The sequence below is a fragment of the Zea mays genome, chromosome 10 (assembly GCF_902167145.1).
Source record: "Zea mays cultivar B73 chromosome 10, Zm-B73-REFERENCE-NAM-5.0, whole genome shotgun sequence".
In the NCBI taxonomy this organism is placed as follows: Eukaryota; Viridiplantae; Streptophyta; class Magnoliopsida; order Poales; family Poaceae; genus Zea; species Zea mays.
The window spans coordinates 8,896,321-8,910,351 of NC_050105.1; the positions used below are offsets into that span (position 1 = coordinate 8,896,321).

General features: G+C 44.0%; 1 pseudogene across 1 annotated transcript; it reads right to left on the reverse strand.

Moving 5' to 3' along the window:
* Positions 1–8,208: 8,208 nt before the first annotated feature.
* On the reverse strand, positions 8,209–13,608 carry LOC100273375 (DEAD-box ATP-dependent RNA helicase pseudogene; annotated as a pseudogene). The gene is made up of 8 exons (NR_153422.1): positions 13,411–13,608; positions 10,508–10,547; positions 10,274–10,350; positions 9,920–9,972; positions 9,079–9,160; positions 8,832–8,933; positions 8,642–8,746; positions 8,209–8,559 (listed from the first exon to the last, which is right to left on the reverse strand). The product of NR_153422.1 is annotated as a DEAD-box ATP-dependent RNA helicase pseudogene (transcript).
* Positions 13,609–14,031: the final 423 nt, after the last annotated feature.

Below are 14,031 nucleotides of genomic sequence, written 5' to 3' on the forward strand. Positions count from 1 at the left end.
CACGGTCGAGTATATAAGGCCTAGGGGGCACCCCATCAAAAGTCAATTCACTCATTAGCAATCTATTCCATTCTCTAGCATCCATCATACTAGAGAATCCCACTGTAACCCACCACATAAAGATCCACACCAAGAAGTAGGGTGTTATGCCTCTCTAAGCGGCCCGAACCTATATAAAATTGTCCAGCGTCTCTCGTGCGCCTAGCACGAACCATCGACACCGTCCTACCTAAAAGCACCTGTTGAATCGGGATTTGGAGCCGGAATTCCCCATGTAAGACATCACCGGCAATGGCCGCCATCGCCGTCGTGGGCCGAGTAGCGCCGTCACGTCGGGGAAGAAGGGATACAGGTCGTTGATCCGTGCACTAAAGACCGCGATTAGTTCACATATAACAATTCGGCTCGGGGGGTTCGGGAGCGTCGGATCATGATCGTGCGGGCGGAGTGCAATCGCATGGTTTTGAATCCGGAACCGTAGATTCTTGATCCGAGGGGCCACGTTCGGATCTCAGGTATTTAAATCTCAATCATCGATCTGCCTGTCTACGGCCGATGAGGGCGTACCGATTCGCTGGGTAGCGGATCCAATCTGGGCGATAGATTTCTAATCCAACAGCCAAGGGCACTGCGTACCCCTTTGCGGGTGCGTTTTACAGAAGAGTCCATGTTCTTTATTTAAATCAACCCGCCGTTCATGTACGACTGTTCCCTGAGTCTAGGAAGTTTTACCCCGAGGCTCCTGTCTTTCCTGGTAAATGAGGCGCAGTCCAGAGAGTTATTTAAATAGAGAAATCTTATTAGAAATGGAATTTTAGTGTATAAAAAGATGCTAGAACTTAATTAATTCATAGAAAATCCATATGAACTCCAAATTGATCCATTCCAGTTTCTAAAATTTTGTAATATTATTGTCGATCACCTAGAGTCTCTGTTTTGGCATGAAAATAGAAAGAAAAATTATTTCTCATTTAGTCCTATTTCAAGCACATAAAACCTTTGGAAATTCATAACTTAAAATCCATAACTCCAAAATTAATGATTCCTATTCCTAGGTTCTTATTTTAATGTGTAGATTTTTATTATGTATTTTATTTACATGTTTGATGTGGTGTGAAAGGGAAATAGGCTTACACCTTTTCCTAATTGATTTTGGTGGTTGAATTGCCCAACACAAATAATTGAACTAACTAGTTTGCTCTAGATTATAAGTTCTACAGGTGCCAAAGGTTCAACACAAACCAATAAAAAGTCCAAGAAAGGGTTCAAATAAAAAGAGCAAAAGACAACCGAAGGCTGCCCTGGACTGGCGCACCGGACAGTGTCCGGTGTGCCAGGGAGATCAATTCCAAACTTGCCACCTTCAGGAATTTGGGAAGCCACTCCGCTATAATTCACCGGACTGTCCGGTGTGGCAAGCGGAGCAACGGTCGCCAGTGCAACGGTCGAGTTCAAGGGTCGGCTGACAACGCTACAGTGCGCGGACTGCATGCGCAGAAGTCAGAGCGAGCGCAGATGGCGCACCGGACAGTGAACAGGACCTGTCCGGTGCGCCACCGGACTGTTCGGTGGCCCACATGTCAGAAGCTCCAACGGTCGAACCCTAACGGTTGGGTGACGTGGCTGGCGCACCGGACAGCGTCTGGGGCGCCCATTGACAACAGTCATCACCAACGACCATTTTGGTGGTTGGGGCTATAAATACCCCCCAACCACATCTCTTCAAGACATCCAAGCATTCACTACTTCTCATTCAATACAAGAGCAATACACAACATTCCATGACACAAATCAAAGTCTCCGATCAAATCAAAGTCCACAAATCAACTCTAGTTTTTAGGACTTGTGAGAAGATCAGCTTGTGTTCTTTTGTTGTTCTTGTTGCTTGGTTGTCTTTTTTCTTTCTCTCATTCTTACTCTCAAAGCCTTGTAAGCAAAGCAAGAGACACCAATTGTGTGGTGGTCCTTGCGGGGTCTAAGTGACCCGGGAAATCAAGGAAGGAAGCTCACTCGGTCTAAGTGACCGTTTGAGAGAGGGAAAGGGTTGAAAGAGACTCGGCCTTTGTGACCACCTCAACGGGGAGTAGGTTTGCAAGAACCGAACCTCGGTAAAACAAATCACCGTGTCATCCGCTCTTATTCGCTTATGATTTGTTTTCGCTCTCTCTTTTGAACTAGATTATATTTCTAACGCTAACCCCGGCTTGTAGTTGTGCTTAAACTTTATAAATTTCAGATTTGCCTATTCACCCCCTCTAGACGACTTTCAATTGGTATCAGAGCCCGGTACTTCATTAGAGCCTAACCGCTCGAAGTGATGTCGGGAGCTCACGCCAAGAAGGAGATGGTGACCGGCGAGAAGCCTGCCACAAGCCACGGGAAAGCTCCATCGGGAGAGTCCGGCAACAAGAAGAGGGAGGAATCACCTCCCCACGTCAAGTCGCACCGGAGTGGCGACAAGAAGAAGAAGATGAAGAAAGTGGTCTACTACGAGACCGATTCTTCGTCGCCTTCCACCTCCGGCTCCGACGCGCCGTCCGTCACTTCTAAGCGCCATGAGCGCAAGAAGTTTAGTAAGATCCCCTTACGCTACCTTTGCATTTCTAAACGCACCCCTTTACTTTCCGTCCCACTAGGCAAACCACCGGTTTTTTACGGTGAAGATTATTGTATGTGGAGTGATAAAATGAGGCACCATCTAACCTCACTCCACGCTAGTATTTGGGACATTGTTGAATTTGGTGCGCAGGAACCATCCGTGGGGGATGAAGACTATGATTCGGACGAGGTAGCCCAAATCTAGCACTTCAACTCCCAAGCCACCACTATACTCCTCGCCTCTCTAAGTCGAGAGGAGTATAATAAGGTGCAAGGGTTGAAAAGCGCCAAAGAAATTTGGGACGTGCTAAAGACCGCGCACGAAGGAGACGAGGTGACCAAGATCACCAAGAGGGAAACGGTCGAGGGGGAGCTCGGTCGCTTCATGCTTCATCAAGGGGAGGAGCCACAAGCAATGTACTATCGGCTCAAAACCTTGGTGAACCAAGTGCGCAACCTCGAGAGCACAAAGTGGGATGACCATGAAATGGTCAAGGTTATTCTTAGATCACTCATTTTTCTTAACCCTACTCAAGTTCAATTAATTCGTGGTGATCCAAGATATAAACTAATGTCTCCTGAGGAAGTGATAGGAAAATTTGTGAGCTTTGAATTCATGATCAAAGGCTCCAAGAAAATCATCGAGCAAGGCGCCTCCTCCACACCCGAGATACAACCCATCGCATTCAAGGTGACGGAGGAGAAGAATAAAGAGTCTACATCAAGTAGACTCCCATCGACGCCTCCAAGCTCAACAACGAGGAAATGGCTCTCATCATCAAGAGCTTTCGCCAAATCCTCAAGCAAAGGAGGGGGAAGGACTACAAGCCCCGCTCCAAGAAAGTTTGCTACAAGTGTGGTAAACCCGGTCATTTCATTGCTAAATGTCCATTATCAAGTGATAGTGACAGGGGGCGACGACAAGAAGGGGAGAAGGAAGGAGAAGAAGAAATATTACAAGAAGAAGGGCGGCGATGCCCATGTATGCCACGAGTGGGACTCCGATGAGAGCTCCACCGACTCCTCCTCCGATGAGGACGCCGCCAACATCACCGTCAACAAGGGCCTCCTCTTCCCCAACGTCGGCCACAAGTGCCTCATGGCAAAGGACAACAAAAAGAAGAAGGTTTATGCATCCGGGGGCTCAAGTTGGATAATTGATAGCGGGTGCACAAACCACATGACTGGGGAGAAAAGGATGTTCTCCTCCAACGAGAAAAACCATGATCCCCAAAGAGCTATCACATTCGGGGATGGAAATCAAGGTTTGGTCGAAGGACTTGGTAAAATTGCTATATCTCCTGACCATTCTATTTCCAATGTTTTTCTTGTAGATTTTTTAGATTACAACTTGCTTTCTGTTTCTCAATTATGCAAAATGGGCTACAATTGTCTTTTCACGGATATAGGTGTTACTGTCTTTAGAAGAAGTGATGATTCAGTAGCATTTAAGGGAGTGTTAGAGGGTCAGCTATACTTAGTTGATTTTAATAGAGTTGAACTCGACACTTGCTTAATTGCTAAGACTAACATGGGTTGGCTTTGACATCGCCGACTAGCCCACGTTGGGATGAAGAATCTTCATAAGCTTCTAAAGGGAGAGCACATTTTGGGACTAACAAATGTTCATTTTGAGAAAGACAGGATTTGTAGCGCATGTCAAGCAGGGAAGCAAGTTGGTGTTCATCATCCACACAAGAACATCATGATGACCGACATGCCGCTTGAACTACTCCACATGGACCTATTCGGCCCGATAGCTTACATAAGCATCAGCGGGAGTAAGTATTGTCTTGTTATTGTGGATGATTATTCTCGCTTCACTTGGGTGTTCTTTTTGCAGGAAAAATCACAAACCCAAGAGACCTTAAAGGGATTCTTGAGATGGGCTCAAAATGAGTTTGGCCTAATGATCAAGAAGATTAGAAGCGATAATGGAACAGAGTTCAAGAACTCACAAATAGAAGGCTTTCTTGAGGATGAGGGCATCAAGCATGAGTTCTCTTCTCCCTACACACCACAACAAAATGGTGTAGTGGAGAGGAAGAATAGAACTCTACTTGACATGGCGAGGACCATGCTTGATGAGTACAAGACTTCGGACCGGTTTTGGGCAGAAGCAATCAACACCGCTTGCTACGCCATCAACCGTCTCTACCTTCATCGAATCCTCAAGAAGACATCATATGAACTCCTCACCGGTAAAAAGCCCAATGTTTCATATTTTAGAGTCTTTGGTAGCAAATGCTTTATTCTTGTTAAAAGAGGTAGAAAATCTAAATTTACTCCTAAGGCTGTAGAAGGCTTTTTACTTGATTATGATTCAAACACAAGGGCATATAGAGTCTTTAACAAGTCCACTGGACTAGTTGAAGTTTCTTGTGACATTGTGTTTGATGAGACTAACGGCTCTCAAGTAGAGCAAGTTGATCTTGATGAGCTAGATGATGAAGAGGCTCCGTGCGTCGCACTAAGGAACATGTCCATTGGGGATGTGTGTCCTAAGGAATCCGAAGAGCCTCCACAAGCACAAGATCAACCATCTTCCTTCATGCAAGCATCTCCACCAACTCAAGATGAGGATCAAGCTCAAGAGGATGAAAATGAAGATCAAGAAGATGAGCCACCTCAAGAAGGGGACAATGATCAAGGGGGAGATGCCCATGATCAAGACAAGGAAGATGATGACGGTCCAAGACCGCCACACCCAAGAGTCCACCAAGCAATACAAAGAGATCACCCCGTGAACTCCATCCTCGGCGATATTCATAAGGGGGTAACCACTCAATCTCGTGTTGCTCATTTTTGTGAACATTACTCCTTTGTGTCTTCTATTGAGCCATACAGGGTAGAAGATGCATTAAGGGATTCGGATTGGGTGTTGGCAATGCAAGAGGAACTCAACAACTTCACAAGGAATGAGGTTTGGCATCTTGTTCCACGTCCTACCCAAAATGTTGTAGGAACCAAGTGGGTTTTCCGCAACAAGCAAGATGAGCATGGTGTGGTGACAAGGAACAAAGCCCGACTTGTAGCCAAGGGATATTCACAAGTCGAAGGTTTGGATTTCAGTGAAACCTATGCACCCGTAGCTAGGCTTGAGTCAATTTGTATATTACTTGCCTATGCTACTTACCATGGTTTTAAGCTCTATCAAATGGACGTAAAAAGTGCCTTCCTCAATGGACCAATCAAGGAGGAGGTCTATGTTGAGCAACCTCCCGTCTTTGAAGATAGTGAGTACCCTAATCATGTGTATAAACTCTCTAAGGCGCTTTATGGGCTCAAGCAAGCCCCAAGAGCATGGTATGAATGCCTAAGAGATTTCCTTATCGCTAATGGCTTCAAAGTCAGAAAAGCCGATCCTACTCTCTTTACTAAAACAATTGCCAATGATATGTTTGTATGCCAAATTTATGTTGATGATATCATATTTGGGTCTACTAACAAATCTACATGTAAAGAGTTTAGTAGGATCATGGTTCAAAAATTCGAGATGTCAATGATGGGGGAGTTCAAGTATTTCTTAGGATTTCAAGTCAAGCAACTCCAAGAGGGCACCTTCATTAGCCAAACAAAGTACATTCAAGACATACTCACCAAGTTTGGGATGAAGGATGCCAAGCCCATCAAGACACCCATGGGAACTAATGGGCATCTCGACCTCGACACGGGAGGTAAATCTGTAGATCAAAAGGTATACCGGTCGATGATAGGATCTTTACTCTATTTACGTGCATCTCGACCGGATATAATGCTTTCCGTATGCATGTGTGCAAGATTCCAAGCCGATCCTAAGGAAGTTCACCTTAGGACCGTAAAATGAATATTGAGATATTTAGTTTATACTCCTAAGTTTGGCCTTTGGTACCCCAAGGGATCCACTTTTGATTTAATTGGTTATTTCGATGCTGATTGGGTAGGATGTAAAATTGATAGGAAGAGCACATCAGGGACTTGCCAGTTCTTGGGAAGATCTCTGGTGTCTTGGGCTTCAAAGAAACAAAATTCAGTAGCTCTTTCTACCGTCGAAGCCGAGTATATTGCCGCAGGCCATTGTTGCGCGCAATTGCTTTAGATGAGGCAAACCCTTAGGGACTATGGTTACAAATTAACCAAAGTTCCCTCCTATGTGATAATGAGAGTGCAATTCGCATGGCGGATAATCCCGTTGAGCACAGCCGCACTAAGCACATAGCCATTCTGTATCACTTTTTAAGGGATCACCAACAAAAGGGGGATATCGAGATTGCACATGTTAGCACCAAAGAACATTAGCCGATATATTTACCAAACCACTAGATGAGAAAACTTTTACCAAACTTAGGCATGAGCTAAACATTCTTAATTCTAGGAACTTTGATTGATTCCTTGCACACATAGCTCATTTATATACCTTTGATCATCTCTTTCACTTGCTATGACTAATGTGTTCTTCAAGTGCATTTCATGCTAAGTCATAGATTGAAAGGGAAATGGAGTCTTCAGCGAAGACAAGGCTTCCACTCCACTCCATCAAATTATCCATCCTTCGCCGTCACTCCGCACCGTTCTCCAATTTGGTATAATCTTCACTCCTATATTATTTACCAAAGGGGGAGAAAGTTAAGGGCTTATATTTCACTAACAAGTGTCCGTTTTTGGTGATTCATGCCAAAGGGGGAGAAAGTATTAGCCCAAAGCAAAAGGACCGCACCACCACCAATTTCAAAAAGTAGTCTTTCAAATTTGTATTAAAAGAAGGTTTTTCAATTGGTATCTTATTTTTGATAGAATTTTCAAATTGGTATAAACCCTTTCAAAATTAATATCTAAAACCCTCTTGAACACTAAGAGGAGAATTTCATTGAGGGGGAGTTTTGTTTAGTCAAAGGAAAAGTATTTGAAACAGGGGGAGGAAATTTCAAATCTTAAAAATGCTTCTCGAAATCTTATTCATTTACCTTTGACTATTTGCAAAAGACTTTGAAAAGAATTTCCAAAAAGAGTTTGCAAAAACAAAACAAGTGGTGCAAGTGTGGTCCAAAATGTTAAATATGAAGAAAACATACATGCATATCTTATGAAATGTATATTGGTTTAATTCCAAGCAATCTTTGCACTTACACTACACCAAAATAGTAAACTTCCTAGAGCCTAAACCCTAGGAAGTTAGGCCTAAACTCTAGGAAGTTAGCGAAACTCTCAGAAGTTAAGTCATCCCGTCAGAAGTTTGGCTCTTGAAATTTTTTGTCGGAAGTTAGCTTAACTTCCTAGAGGGCTCTAGGAAGTTAGCTAACTTTCTACGGCTTAATAAGCCTCTCGGAAGTTAGTAGTTTCACGCTGTCAGCGCCGTTAGCTGACTAACTTCCTACGAGTAACTTTCTACGACTTATTGTAGCCCCTAGGAAGTTAGCTGACTAACTTCCTACGGCTGACTGTAGCCCCTAGGAAGTTAGCTAACTAACTTCCTACGACTGACTATAGCCCCTAAGAAGTTAGCTGGCTAACTTCCTACGGCTTACTGTAGCCCCTAGGAAGTTAATTTGACCAGCATTACAAATGCTGTTTATATTTTACACCACATTCCACAACATAACAAATATATCAACAGCTATATAGCACAACATATTTTCACATAAAACATCTCACACACAATCACATAACAATATTTAAATCCATAGTCTCATCAATTACATCACAAAAGTCTCATCCATAGTCTCATCAATTACATCACAAAAGTCTCATCCATAGTCATAATAAGACACATATCATCATCCAGTACTAATAAAAGACAATATCTCATACATAGTCATAATAAAAGTATCAAGTATCAGAACGCAATAACATGGAAGCTCATGGTCGCCGATCACCATCGGGTTACAGTGAAGAGTGATGGTCAATACCTCCACTATTGAAGAGGGTTTCGACAAAGTCTAACCCGTCCTCTTGTTCATGCGTCGGCAAGGTAGCTGGAGGGGTCTAATATACATGTACAAATGACATTTGCTGAGTTACATCATAATATAACTAACAACAAGTAAATGATGATGAATATGCATACCTGATGTTCGGTAGATGGAGATGTAGGTATAGGTGGAGGTGAAGCCCAATAATGACATAACGCACGCCAAGCAGCATCATTGGCAGCTATCCATGGAATCGAATGCTGCATGAACACAATTCATTTATAAGTAACTGTAATATCTAGAAGCAATGGAATTTTTTTCAACACAAGCAAAAACATCCATTACCTCAAGATATTGTTGCTCAGTCATATCGAGTCCATACTGTGTCACCTTGTTCTTACTCTCTGGACGTCGCCCTTCACTACCAAACATGGCTTGACTGATCACCTGGATTCGAGCATAGTACATCATATCCCCAGCATAAAATGGTGGGGCAGTGCTACTTTGTTAAATTTTGGCCTATGCTTCCAGTTCTTGATGCAAATTTAACTACTAAATCTAGCATATCAATATGTCACTACGAAAGTATTACCTTCATCCAGTGATATCGAGTTTTCTGCGCTTGCATACCAGAAGCTTCATCATCAACTAAATCAAGAACAGCAGCATCCAACCTGCAGGACAATAGTAATCATATTTTAAGCAATTGGTAGGGGGGTGTACACTTGAATTCATGAATAAAGTAAATAACATTGGCATCCAAAGACGTGAAGTACTGTTTTCATCAACAACATAGAAACTTAGAAAGAGCAGGGCAGATCCTACATAGCATTAGGTTTATTGCACATGTTGCTGAATCATGCATATGCTTGACAGGTTGGACATCGGAAGATCAATGAACAATAAGGCTTGCTGTTAACTGATAATCTTTCTTTGTGGAACTAATTTTGATTATTTTGTACTTGCCAAGAGTTATTTCATCCGCGTTACTACAGGGGACACAGTCACACTGTTGCATCCCACAACAGAAATTACTGACAGCTACTAAAAACATAATCCATGATAGAGCGAGATAAAGTAGACACTTCAAAAAATTGGATTCAACAATTTTCTGAAGTGTAATAATATTGCCGAAAGGGATGCTTTCAAAAGTTCCTTTTGATAACAGCTTAAAAAATAACCAGCACAAAACAGCAAGACAACATTAAACCAGTCCCCAGAAGAACGCATTGCACATGCCAACGATGAACAATTTAAACAACAAACCAGTCCACTGAAGAATCATAATCACATTTCTGAAGTTTAATATAACTTGTACTTCAAACAAATATAACTTCCCCTAGTAAAAACACTCATCAGTGGCATTTTCTGGATTTACTATATCATGGAAATAAATCACTCAAACTTCAAAATGGGAATCATATAGTGCATACCTATTTTCAACAAATCCTTCATTGTCCCTCACCGACAGCCCAGCTTCCAAATGCTGGAGGGCAAAAAAGAATACATCACTCAATGTTATGCTGAGACACTACAACTCATTGTTTTCAAGTAGTACGACTTGCTGGTGCTGACCGACTTAGGCGATCAATCGCGATTAATCACAATTAGTTAGATAACTTGAGCGTTTAATCGCTATTGGTCCAAACCGACTTGGGCGATTAATCGTGATTAATCAGACGACTTGAAAACAATTAGTACAACTATAAGTTCACAATTGGATCAACGTTTCTAGTGCTGTTGAAATTCATAAGAGTAATTCTTTAAGCAGGGTTTACGATGCATACATGGTTTTGAGGTACTGAACTTATGTAGTACTCCTCATCTCTAAAGCTTTGTAACTTCCGTTTCTTGCCACAAACTTCTGGAATGGGCAAAACAGCCAAAGAATACAATCAATATGATAATGAGGATGGTTCAGAATCTCTAGAAATACATTCAGAGCACACAATAAAATAGACAAAATTAAAGACAGGAAAAGAGTTAGTTTTCACAGCGTAATTTACTAAAAAGTTGAAGACCTTTTTTCTCCCAATTTGAAATGTCAACCACCTCTTCAACCTGCATAAAAATAAGATGCCAGATATCACTGTACAAAGAAAATTATCTAAGAACCATCTTTAATATAGCACTGGCAGATAAATAAAATGAGTACCACTCCCCCTGTGATGTGCGGCCGCACATACACCAGGCGCGCGCATGATGTGCACAGGGGAGCAGAGCGCGCAGCCAGGACACAGGAAGGGAAGGCAAGTGGCTAGAAGGAAAGTAGCCACCTAATTAGTTGTTTCCTGTGTTAGTTATTTCCTTATTAGTCGTTTCCTTGTTAGTTATTTCCTTACTAGTTGTTTCCTTGTTAGTTATTTCCTTATTAAGGTTAGCCTACAATGGAGGACAGCTGCCCCCTCTATGGCTATATAAGCATGTACATGAGATCATTTGGAATAAGAAATAAGTCAGTCCTAATCTCCCTCTCTTCTCTACAAACCGACGGCTGAGGGGTATAACCTCGCCGGCGTGACGGACAGCGGCTACGAGTTACGTAGCCGGGGTCCGGCCAGTCGGGGATTTGGTGTCCTTCACAACCGGTGTCATGGACCTTCGGTCCATGGGGATAGCTGTCTTCTTCGGCGAGGTTATACCCCTCTGCTGCAGGCTTGGTTCTAGGGTAGCAGCCCTAGGCGCTTGAGAGAGTCATTGCAAGAGAGAGAGAGATTGGTTTGATAATATATTCCTTATTCCTTTGTCTCCTGCGTATAGGCCTATATATAGGCCACCGGTTGACCAACTAGGCAACCACTAATTAGGCAAGTGACTGATTGGAATTATCTCCCCTACAATTTAGGTCTATCAATTTAGCCACCAAATCAGTCACTTTCCTTTGCCATGCCTTCCTTGCGCGCGCTTTCCTTTGCCATGCCTTCTTGCGCGCGCTGCTGCCAGCGCCCCTGCGGCCTCTCGCTTTTGGCGCGCATAGGTGCAGCCCCACATGAGTGACTGCTCCCTATGATGCCCATAACATCTCCCCCTCCCTTGAGGACCAGCTCGTCCTCGAGCTGCCATAGACTTACCTGACACGACTTAAGGATAAGCCTTTTACATCTCGGCTTACCTTTATTATTTAAGACAAAAATACAAAATAATTGTGGAACTAAAATATAAATTTGAACTGCAGCTATGTCCTCATGTCCTTCTGGATCCCAAGGAAAGAGCTGAACTGCGGCCTTCACGTTGGATGAAAGGTGGAGGAGGAACCAACCCGTTCTTATGTTGGGTCTGTCAACACCAAGGCAGGTGCCCAAATGAAGGAGACGACCCTCTTTGGCCGTGCAGGGGGGGCTGCATACCCAGATCTCGACTTCTGCAGGGGGTTCAAAAAGTATAGACGAGACCTGGTGGTTGGGTGCGCAGGCTGCGAGTTGGTGCAGCGAGGAGCTGATCAGCAAGTGCAGCTTCCGCACCGCCCGCCTAACAAGGAAGCCGCGCACTGTGGCTTGCAGGCGCACCATGGCCTGCTCATGTGATGACGGCCATGGGGTGGCCCTGGAGGCCACAACAAGGTGCTTCTCCCCACGAAGGGACTATACCTGGCGGCGTGCCAGGAACCCTCGCGCTGTCGTCTGAAGCCGCACCGCTACTTGGAGTTCCTTCTCTGTCTTCTCCTTGTAGCGGTGGAACATCACAACGAACTGATCCCACTTCTCTGCGAAATGGCCAAAACTCTCTTCGAGCCGAGTGAATGCATCTGGAGTTGGAGAGGACGGGTGGGAGGGCGTTGCAGCGGCTGATGGCGCGGCGGCTGGTGGCGGTGAGGGATGGGCGGCTGGTGGTGGTGAGGATAACCTAGAGCTGATACCAGGTGTCATGGACCTTCAGTCCATGGGGATAGCTGTCTTCTCCGGCGAGGTTATACCCCTCTGCCGCAGGCTTGGTTCTAGGGTAGCAGCCCCACATGAGTGACCGCTCCCTATGATGCCCATGACACCCCCTCCATTCATTTCTATAGGAGCATAGTTTGTCTGGGCAAAGTGGAACTTTGACAATAAAATTTTCCTATAATATTTTGTTGAATAGTCACTAATTCATAACCATTAGCAAGCTCTTTAAATATGGATCCAGTTGACACAACTAATATAAATTAGACTAATTGTTGTCTACTAACATTCAATTCATTGCACTGACTTCGAATAGCCAACTAGAGATACCATATTAGAGAGATGAACTAGGATGCAAATAAATCAACAGACAGACATTGCTTGCTGTTCTGCTAATATTATATGTAAAAGAACATTGAAGCGTATTAGAAGTTATACTTAAGCACATATGCAGAACACTGTAACACGTGCTGAAAATAATATTAAGTTAATACCACAGAGAGTGAGAGGATGGCAGGTGATGTTGCATGTCCTGGTAAAGACAAAAGTACAATTTATTCTACATTGTTTATTTCCTTCCTGAATAATGACAACTCCAACTAATACAGAGGCCTATGCCTATCTATTTGAATTTCTTATTTCTTAAACAGGAAAGGGAATTGTTAAATCTTTTCTAAGGAATCCTGAGTCATACAAACAAGTGAATGACAGCATGCTGACAAGCTTTTGAAGAAATGCATTCTTCCATTCCTCTGTTAATTTATTTGAGAATGTAGACACCATGACTGGAATAATTGATTATCTCATTTAGCTTTTATATGATAAAGCATGCCAAAGTACATCTTGTAAGGTTCGCTTATAGATATTAAGTACTCCACCCTCTAACTGAATATTATTGTCAATTGTCAAAGCTAGCACTTCAATTTTCAAATATGTTTGGCTTGAGTTGAGCTGATAATCTAGTCGAGTAAAGGTCATGCCAATGCCTTAAATGGTGCCCAGATAATAAAGTTTGCCAGTATTGCGTATCCAGCTGGTTGTCACCTCACCATAGAGCGCAAACGTGGCTGTCTCCTCCTTCTTGTACTTCTGAGCGCAAGCATAGGTATTTGTTAGTTCATGGCAGCGGCCGGGGCGGGCTCCTCGGGGGCAGGTGCTACCGGGGGCGAGAGAGGCGATCGCGGTGGCGGCCGGGGCGGGCTCCACGGGGGCAGGGCGGGGCGCGGTCGGGGGCGGGAGAGGCGGCCGCGGTGGCAGCCGGGGTGGGCTCCTCGAGGGCGGGGCGCGGTCGGGGGCGGCGCGACCGGCGGCGGAGCCGGCCGTGCGTGGGAGAAGGGCGCGCGGGAGAGGCGTGAGACAGAGAGATTTTGTGAAAGGTGAGAGAAGAGGGAGAAGAGATAAGGTTGAGGGAGGTAAAAATTAAAAAACATAACTTCCTAAAGTTTGTACTTGGCCTTAGGAAGTTAAGTAACTTCCTACAGCCGGCCGTAGGAAGTTAGATTTTCGTTTGACCGGTCAACAGCTGAAACCTAACTCCCTAGAGGAGGCCGCAGGAAGTTAGCTGTCTAGCTAACTTTCTAGAGCCAGTCGTAGGAAGTTAGATTTTCGTTTGACTAGTCAACAACTGAATCCTAACTTCCTAGAGGAGGCCGTAGGAAGTTAGCTACCTA